The sequence below is a fragment of the Acyrthosiphon pisum genome, chromosome A1 (assembly GCF_005508785.2).
Source record: "Acyrthosiphon pisum isolate AL4f chromosome A1, pea_aphid_22Mar2018_4r6ur, whole genome shotgun sequence".
Taxonomy (NCBI): domain Eukaryota; kingdom Metazoa; phylum Arthropoda; class Insecta; order Hemiptera; family Aphididae; genus Acyrthosiphon; species Acyrthosiphon pisum.
The window spans coordinates 130695631-130706481 of NC_042494.1; the positions used below are offsets into that span (position 1 = coordinate 130695631).

Below are 10851 nucleotides of genomic sequence, written 5' to 3' on the forward strand. Positions count from 1 at the left end.
CATTTTATTGCCAGCAAAATCAACAATAAGTGTTGAAAAACCTATAATAATTATAACTATCCGCAATGGTGTAAAATCATATGTATTTACAGTTAAGGAATACATGTTTTGCAGCAATCACGTGCGGAGGCAACAACAGGTTATTGGGCCGGAAAACATACAGCGATATGATTTTTTCCTCGTCCACGTAATTTTGGCAAACATCATTAAATTATCTCAGACAGGTGCCAAATCAGCTTTTGCGGTAAACCGTGCAAAAATTATTCGGAGTGTCTATTTATATACTTGCACTTGCGTTCAATTTATACTACCCAGTGCCGCGATTCCATTGTCACTGACAGCCGATAAATTTTACGGAATGCAAGTATATATTATATGGTTAAGGATTTTTTTTCTTAACCCCTGAAACCGATTTATGAAGACCACCGCTGTCAGTTACATTGTCTAGCTGACGGTCGGTCGCGTACAATTCTATAACATCAGATAAGCATTTTGGCACGATCGACTGCTGTTCAGAAATTTACAACCACGAAAAAGGTACCCAAACGCGCTGGTTTCCAAGGAATTACTTTTAAATCCCAAGGACAAACAATAAACTCCTTGCAATGCCTTAATGGTCTATTGCGACTAAATGGACTCAACATTTAAAATAGATGTAGATTAAATTATTATAATATAGGTAGGCCCTTCGCATTAAAACATATGACTACAAACAAATATTATAATTTGTATTATGTACCTATCTACAAGATCTTCCGTCAGGGAGGGGGGGGAATATATTTTCGTTTTTAAATTTTCTGTGACATGTTTTCTTTACTATATGAAGGGAATGAAAAAATTATTTATGAACTATATTATTTATAGATTGTCAGTTAAAACTTAATCTTACAACATTAGTTTTAATTAGTTTGTATGGATAATTTTAAATTAACAAATTTATTTATTTTATTTGATAATTTATTTATAAAACTAATTTTTCTAACTTCTATAAAATAAATAAAGAACTATCAAACCAGGTGCCAAAGATTTATTATTATTTTTTTGTGTACATTTTAAACACTGAACAGTAAACATTATCTCTATTATCATAAATCAGTCAAAGCAAAATCAACTAACTTCAATATTTTGAGAAGACTTAATTCTAAAAACGTTGAGCACAATATTATCAATCACTATAGCAGTTTTTAAGATTTATTACTGAATGCTGTTAAATGTTAATTGTAGTGATAGGTATCAACTGATAAGAATTTAGCCATTGATACCACAAACTATTACAAATTTACAACTATAAATTGTATGCAATTTATGAACATTAAATTTGTTATCAAAATAGTAAAAACTTGTTTGTCACGGCACTTGGCCCTACCATTACACGTCATAAATCTATAAAAGAAACGGTCTTCGTTTTAACATTCATAATCGAGTTTAATAAAAGTCACTCAGTAAAAAAAAAAAATTATCTTTAATTTGAAATATATTTATTTTGAGTTATAATTTTATATTGAATAGTGATTATGATAATTGACAGAGAAAAAAAATCACGGAGGGTAACTGGAAAACTGTCCTACTGCCCCCCCTTTCCGCGGACGCCTTTTACACCACGCTTGCGGTACTCTGAACCTAAATATGGTAAAAATGTAATAATATAATTCAAAATAAATATTTTTTGATATTTATGATATTTTCCGAGCAAATTATCATGACTTATTATCACACAATTTTACAAAACATTTTATACCTAGGATTTAATACAGGATACCTCCTACGTTATGAGAAAATAATAAAAACAGATGCAGATGCGCGTATACAGTTATACAGATATAGATATTTCAAAATAAAATACGAATGACGGCTATTCGCATTTAAAATTTATATTCGTTTACCCATTTGTAAAATCAAATCGAAGCAATTTTGGTGAACTATTTCACATTTTAAAAAACTCGTGTACTCATATGTGTATATTTCGTGTAATGAGGTCAATGATATTAAAAAAAATGTTAGTATGTAAATATTCCATCGTATACACATTAAAGTCGCGTTGATAAAAAGAGTATAATATTATCGTTTCAAATGTTTTAGTTTGTCTACGATGAATAAAAAACGCAGTCACAGATAAGCTATAGTGGGTTACTTAGGTACCTATATTTATATATTAATTCTGTATTTCTGAAAAATTTTTGATTTGAAAAAAAAAACAGTAAATTTTAATTTACCTTTGATAATATACGCAGGTTAGGTTAGGTTAGTTATATAAATAATAGCTATACAAAGTGAAAATAGCTGCGTTGTATTATTACTTTCGTTATAATTATGTAATACAGAAATGTAATTATTTAGATGAAGTTATTTTAACTATCTTAATTATTTGGATTAAATTAAATTTATTTCCATTTTGATACATTATTATTATACGAATAAAAAGTAATTTAAAATAGAATAATACCGTTAGTTTCCAAAAATGTATACAATAGTCGCATTCTAAAACTATAATATGTCTTGCGATTTCTGTATCTTGTTATAATATTATATACATAATACATATTATGCATTATTAATTGTAAAATATTTCCACATCGCTGATTTGACTGTAAATAATGCGTGTTTTAATTAATAGCTACGCATTTTTGGGAGTTGTTAATTTATAGCCGTATCAATTTCTATACGATTTGTCGGAATATTTTTACAAAAGTATGCTAATCGTTTGTACCTACACAACTTAACATTTTTACATTTTCTGTACAACGATACATCATTATGGTAATTGAACTTAGACAATTATTTTATCACCCAATTTTAAGGTATATTAATTTATCGTAAGCTCTCAGTGTAATTATAGTATAATTAAAATGAGTAAAATTCTTGGGAAATATCAAATCTCCGAGCTACACGACAGTATATAATATTATTATGACTTCCAAAAACTCAAGGCACCGGTGTTAAAACTTTAAAACATGTTACATAGAATACGTACAAGCTCGTTTACATACAACTTAACTGTTTATTTGAATATAATGAAATGGATAAATTCAGAGTTGTATTTATAAGTATACTAGAGTTTACAGCGTATCAGTGTTGGGTAAGTTACTTTACTCGTTACTAAGAGATAAATGTAATTAAGTCACTTTACTCGTTACTCAAATAAAATTATAATGAAATTACTTTACTTTTCAAATAGAAAAGTTACTCATTACTTTCTAGTTACAAAAAAAAAAAATAAGTAAATTTATTGGCAATTATTTTCTGCAGGCAAATTGAACAAGCAAATTCTTTATAAAACCTGTATGGTTAATATATTATGGTATAAAACTTAGTCTTCCACACAAGCTACTCATAGGAAACCTATTTAAAGGAATCAAATTGAATAATACATTTAATTAACTGTTCTCGTGATTTAGGTGCATCCAGACATTTCAATTGTCAAAACCATTGAAAACTGAATTGTGGCGAGTTAAAATTAAATATATATACACATTAGATTGGTAAACATAATAAAACCTGCATTATACTTATACATTTTTTTCAATTCACAATAGGAAGGTAGGTACTTAATAATTCGAAACTGTAACGCGTTATTCTATAGAAATTACTTTTCATAGGTAATTTTCATTACATTTTCGATATTTGGAAATAGTTCAAATGAAATTACGTAACGCGTTACTACCCAACACTGCGGCGTATACACATAACAGAAATTGTAAAGAAATTCGAATACCCAAATTAAGGTTTAGGTACCTACGGTAGATAGGTATATATAGTGATACATAAAAAATATCTTATTTTTGCAGCCTAATATTTTTATTCATTTTTATACTCTGAGCACATGTGAACACTATTAATGCAATGATATTTATGTAGGTATTTGACTATTTTTGGGTATTATAAGTCATATTTTAGACGTTATGTTCAGCAGTCGGCACCTTTAATACGTCATAATACATGTTTTCCATTTAGTAGATACGATACTTTAGACAGTTTATCATTAAAAATTCTCAATAGTCATAACAACACCAACAATTTAAGCTAAACGTTAAAATATTAAAATATTGGTTTGAGTCATTTGAGTAATTCAAATTCCGATAATTTATTTATGCTCATTCTAAAATCACAGCTATAATTTAAGGATCAATAATATTATATTAACGAACAATTTGTATGTAATGTTAAGCACTTACAGTATTTTACAATAAAAAAGTTTGTGTTAAGTTGATAGTTGTAGTATTAGTAAAATTTATAATTTGTAAAAGTTGTATTAGTCAAGTTAGTATATTTAGTTTAGTAAAAGCACCAATCAAACTTAAGTACAAATATATAAATCTTTTCTCAAGCCTATTTGGTACATATGGAATACAACTCTGGGGCACAGCAAAAATTGTAATATTAACGAAGCGTTCCAAAATATAGCACTCTCCAACGACCCACCATATAATTAATTACAAACCAAACCGTACTTAACGGTTTAAATATGAAAATAATCGCCGAAGAAGCACGCCTCTTTTAAACGTGTTTTCACTAGCTACTTCAAAATCATCTCAATCCCCTTATAAAGGATATGTCCATCCTAACACAACCTGCAGGGTATCCTCAACGCAGGTTAAAAACGAAGTGATGTCGTGACTTACTTCAAATATAATCCATATCCATAATAATAGATTGCAAAATGAAATAATAATAAAATAACAATTAATCAATAAAAGTGTTAAAATGCGTGACAGCTTAATCAACCCCTTCAGGTCAACTCCCACCCTTACCTTAGCATATAATATAAGCGTGTTTTGCATCTTATGTATGGATTGTTTATTTCAAATACATTTTTAAAAAAAAGCTTAGTACCTATAACAAAATGCAATTTTGAGCGGAGTGAGAATAAAATAAATATTGGGTGATTTATTTTGAAGAAATGGCGTTTACCCAAGATATTTTTTTACCTGTACATCCCTCAGGATAATATGATATAATACACATTCAAGCTAAAATCTATAAAAAAAATATTGTATTTGCCCATTTCACGTTTATATAGTATTCTGAAGACTCTACGAACGCGTTTGTCATTATACAAACTGTGGACCTCGTCATAGATACATGTCTTAATTAACGCAATCACGTTATTATATATGTACTACTTGATTAATAATAATTGATGGAATGCCTAAAGCAACATATAAATTAATAACCATGGTCTTATAATATTGTACTTAAATGCTCCAAAATTGTTGAACACAAAACTTGATGCCCACACACATATTACACGTCATATTATAATAATATAATGTAACAATGCAGATGAAACTTTGAAGTATCAAAGTTTTAGACGAATGTGATAACCAGCCAGAAGCAGTATAAATACAACGATATTGGTATACGAATTTACTAAAACAAAATAAGCCATAGAATTGATGGATTTCTATAAGAGCAGAAAACTTTTTCAGCAAACCCACGGTGTTTGAGTTCATTGTTTATACTACCTAACAAAAAACATTTTTACTATATTACCTATATTTAATCAAGTCGAATTATTTTCGAAATAACGATATTACGTACCACGGCCACGTAAATATCCATAGAAATAAATAATAAGTAATCACAAAGCAACTTAAATGTATGACACTTGTAATCTTTACATGAAATAATAATTGAATAATTTAACTGAAATGTTTTTAAATTTTTGTATATTATATAAGTATTTTCTAACTCACAATAACAACAATTATACAATACAAGTTCAATTAATATAAATGCTTAAATAATAAGGTACCTATACCTACTTTATTGTAATATACACAATTACGCAAAATATATTAACATATAATATGTACATTAGTTCCTGCTATTAAAAAAAAGTTTTTCTGTTACCTATTTAAATATTATTAATTTGGGAGTTCTAAATAAATTAAATATAATGTATTCAAATAAAAAATATTTAAACATTAAAATATGTAGATTAATAATTGAATAAAAAAAACCATATAAATAAGTGCAAGATATACAAATATCTTAATATTATGTTTTTAGTGATTTAATCTACCTTCAAATGTATAAAGATTTAACGTATATAATAAATTAATTTAATATTATAAGTTTAAGTCACGTATTATGTTATATAGGTAACATAATATAAGCTTTTAGGTATTCATTATACGCGTTAAATGTAAATATTTTTAAACGCAGGATCAATATAGTCATTGTAAATGAGTCATACAATATATAAGCGTCTTTGTGAATTTTTTTGTAAATAGTAGCATTGAGTATATATTTTAAAAGCATATATTATAAAATTAATACTCGGTGATAGCAGTCAGCTATTCATTGAAATAATTACTTTTATTTGAAGTACGTGGTTTATAATTGCAATAGACAAATGGGTTGTTCTGAAGAAAAAGAATAATCTTGATTACATATACCTACTTACTTCAGAAACAGAAAGATTTTATTATAAGTGAAGCTTTCATTTGGATATATCTACAGTAAACAAATTTGTTTGAAAGCCAAATAAGACTACTAAACAAATAGTATATAGAGTAATAATTAATAGAAATTTTTTTTATCAAGTTCAAATAAAAGTAAACATTTTGCTAGAAAATGTACGATTTTATAGTCTATTTGGATAAAATTATATTTCCAGTCAACGACCAGCAGATTTTAAACACGTTTTATAAATCAGAAAAGTATATTCATATATTTAATTTAATGAGTATACCTATAAATTGTATTATATGTATAATATATATTTAGAAAATATACCTATATTCTATTATATTGTTTATATAGTATTATATATTTGATATATTATTATAATATCAATGAATAGAATGTCACATAGTCAAATAGTTTTCATTTTTATAATTATTAGAAATGGTTGAAACTTACTGATATATGAATCTACTGAACAAATAATTAATATTTCATTTTTTCTCATAAGTTCAAATAAAACCATACATTTTACTAGCAAACGTGTATGATTTCATAGACTAAACAAAGAAAATCATATTTCTAGTCAACGACCAGCAGAATAGCAGAAATTGTAAACACATTTTATAAATTAGAAAAGTATATAATTATAGGACAGGGATGGCAAATCCATTATGGCACGCGTGGCCGAGGTGGCACGTGAAAACACTTTGAGGGCACTCGAAAAATTAAAATATTAATATTATACATTATATTTTATATTATTTTCAATAATAAATAACATCGCAATGTATATGTCTACAGATAAAATAGAATAATTGTTATTGACCGATGAATAGTCGTATGGTCATCGTGTACCTCAGTTTTTATGTACTCCTTTCATAATTTAATGGAACGCTCGAAAAAAAAGGTAATTTTTGGAACGTGGAGTCAAAATAATTTGCCACCCCTGTTATACAGGATTATTATGCATATATTATATTTAAAAAAATATATTCTATTATAATATAATTGTTTAGGCAACTAAAGTCGTGTATCAAAGAATAGAGTTTTAATTTGTATTAATAATATTATTATTCTGTCTAGAAATTATATGGTTGAACTACGTTATACTGACCGTGTGTCTTCTCTTCAACCGCTAAGCCGTCGTAGCATCGTATTCCGTCGTAAAAGCGGTGGTTTTACATGTCACGGAGATCGAATAACATATAATATTTTTCAAACGGACGAAACGAATCGAATTCGCCAACCATCTATCTGTCTGTAAATACGGAGACGAGTCGTGGTGTGAATGTTCGTGAGTAGAATTATTTAAATATTACAAAATAATATTATTAGGCTTAGTGGCGCAGAGAGAGAGAGAGAGAGAGAGAGAGAGAGAGAGGATACGCGGACGATCGGTAGACGAGTTTACGGGAGTAATCGCGGCACAGACTAAACGCGTGCCGTCGGCGAAAAAACGAATCCGTCGACAGTCGGGCGCCAAAAAAGTTACGGCTCTCCTCCAAATAGCTCTTCCCGCGGAGCACATGCGCGCGTGTCTCGATAATAATATGTCGTCGTCGTCGTCGTCGTCGTATTATTATTATTATTATTATTATTTACGCGTCCGAACGTCTAATTATCAATTTGCACGATTGTGTAACGATCGTGAACATCTCTCGTGTTATAAAATATACGGTTGGAATGCCGACCAGTGCTCGTGTGCGTTACAACGACAATTTGTATTATTGTCGTACTGTTTTGTCGTCACGTGTCTTATTCTCGATATCGTACTCTGTGGCGATTATTAGGGCCAGCGCATTTGAACGCCCCCGAAATGCCCTAAAAAATAACCGAAAACGCCTCTTCGACGCGCAGTAATATAATAGTAGTACGTTCTTGAGATATATATTTTTTTTTGGCACGGGACTGCCAACGCATGCGATGGGAAGACGACTGTTTATGACTTTTAGCATTTTTAGCGCGACTCCTTCATCTCAGCTAAACCGACAATAATACACAAACGACAATTCCAGACTTTGACAATCGCACAATCAATGAACTAACCTGACCAATTATTATTGTTATTTGTTCGAGTCCCACTCGTTTGTAATAATATGCACCACATTCGATAATCGCTGGAGATAGATAAAGACGTTACTAGAACGATTGACATATTTCAGTTCCGATGAAAAATACCTAAAAAAAAAACTATTAAGGTAAATATTAGGTAAATATTGATACAATCAAGTCTCGATAACTCGAATCGCACAAGAAATAAAAATAAATTCAACCTGCAAATTTTTAGAGCTATATACATCAAACACCACTTGAAAACACTTTAATGGTCAAGAAAAGAATTCGAGTTATCGTGATTCGAGTTGTTGATACCCTACTGGCATTATGAAGAAAATATTTCTATTGATATTAGGTAGGTATGTCGTTTTGATTTTCCTGATTTACACGATTGAAATTCATACTAAAATATAATAATAATTAGATAAAATATTAAAATGATCTGAAATGTATAAACAACTGATCTAAAAATGTAAAAACATTGAACAATAAAGAAAAAAATGCAAAATTAAAGTTTCACGTTCTAAGTATCTGTTACGTGAAACGAATAATGCTATCGAATTGCATTGTCCCAAAGCAGAGGTGCTTAACGAAGGCTCGAGATCATTGATTAACCAGCACGCAAAAATATTCTACAGTAGAAATTGAAAAAAAAATTAATTCAAATGAAATATAATTCAAATATAACGCACCTATGTAAAATAAAATATAAATGAATATTTCATATTATCCTATTGTTTATTGACAACTACATACGTTGATCAAGCCTGAAAATGTGTCGCTGTAGATTACTTGTCGTTACCACCTACGTTTTTCACAGTACTATGAGATAATTATTAATATTATCCATCACCAATATATTATCAATTTAGTTGTACTAACTTAAGTGTTTTGGAAAAATGTTTGTTTTTGCTGTCCTAAAGCACCCAAAAAATAGTGCAATTTGCATTGAAATCCTGAAATATTAATTTTATATTTTTTCACAGACACTACTTTATACTTTTCAGTTCTAAATCGTAATTTTATTTTTAAGTAACGTTTAAAGACGTTAGTCGGGATGACCGCCGTTCCGTGTCAACAAGATTTCGAGTATAATACTTAAGTGAGGTACCACCCTATCCATTATTAGGGCAGGGATTTCGATGCACTTTGAATTTTGTTTTCTATAGAAAAAACATCATGAAGTTAGCCACGCAAAGCTAGTTTTATAACATAATAATATACGTATCAAGTTTTATTTTGAATCAAAATAAAAAGTTCCAGCATTTTCTGACTATTTTATTTTTCAACGTATTTTTTTTTTATTTTTTACGGCGTGCGTACCTTCCATATTGAATTATATTGCAAGTGCGTGTAGACGAGTTTAATTTCTAAAGTAACACGTATATAATCGTATTAAACACGTATAGGGTATAGATGTACTCTATATATAATATATAATATATATGTGTGTGTGTGTGTGTGTGTGTGTGTGTGTGTGTGTATTTAATAAAGGTACAAAATAGAGAGAAATTAGACCAGTTATGTGTATTTTATTTTTATTTTATTATTTTATTATATTAAGAAAATAGTACACATATCAGTAAAAAATATAATGAATCAAGTTATTAAACCATACAGTAGTTGTAGTAGTCTAACGTTTGGCTATAGCTCGGTGTGCCTATATTTAGCACTTATATGTGACCCACCCCCTGAACAACAGGCGAAGTAGACGAACAAGGGTCGTTTTGTAACGTGCAGAAAACCTGCAAACGAATACATATTTTATAAGGTTCGGACATATTGATTATTGGTCATTGATCAGACGAACGCGGCTTTTTATCTTCATCAGTATATTACTATAAATCGGTTACATGCCCTATACAGTATATATATATATAAGTTACATAGATTACATACGTCATAAGGTATAAATATCTGCAGCCATTATACATTTATACCACACTAATACAGGGTTCACCAAACGTGTTCACCACCTTTATTTTTAAAATTATGAAATGTACTTAAGAAGTTAAGACCATTTTTTTAAAACCTTTAATTTTTTTATACCACTTAAAGATTGTCCTGATGAGACACATATTCCTGTTTTTCACATTCCCATTTTTCACTGCTAACTATTTACCGGATACATTTTGTGGACATTTTGACGGATTAGAATCAAAATTCAAACGAGTAGATGTTGTGCTTTAAACTTTACGTGCTTATAGAATAATAGGTCCATGATAATATGGGATTAGAAGATGGGCTATGTCGATTTAAGAATATTGGTGATTAACATATATCAATCCATCAAAAATAATCGTTTGCAAAAATTCAGGTCCAAGAATAATAAATACTAGATCCAAAATTACATCCGTTGACTGCGTTTTTTATTTTCGTAAAACCCCT

General features: G+C 29.0%; 1 protein-coding gene across 1 annotated transcript in view; it reads right to left on the reverse strand.

Moving 5' to 3' along the window:
* Window positions 1–7903, reverse strand: part of LOC100166366 (neuropeptides capa receptor) — a 158267-nt gene extending 150364 nt beyond the window's left edge. Inside the window, exon 1 of the mRNA XM_029488336.1 lies at window positions 7523–7903. The gene's annotated coding sequence lies outside the window, so the exon portion shown is untranslated. The remainder of the gene's footprint in view (window positions 1–7522) is intronic.
* Between the last annotated feature and the right edge of the window lie 2948 nt (window positions 7904–10851).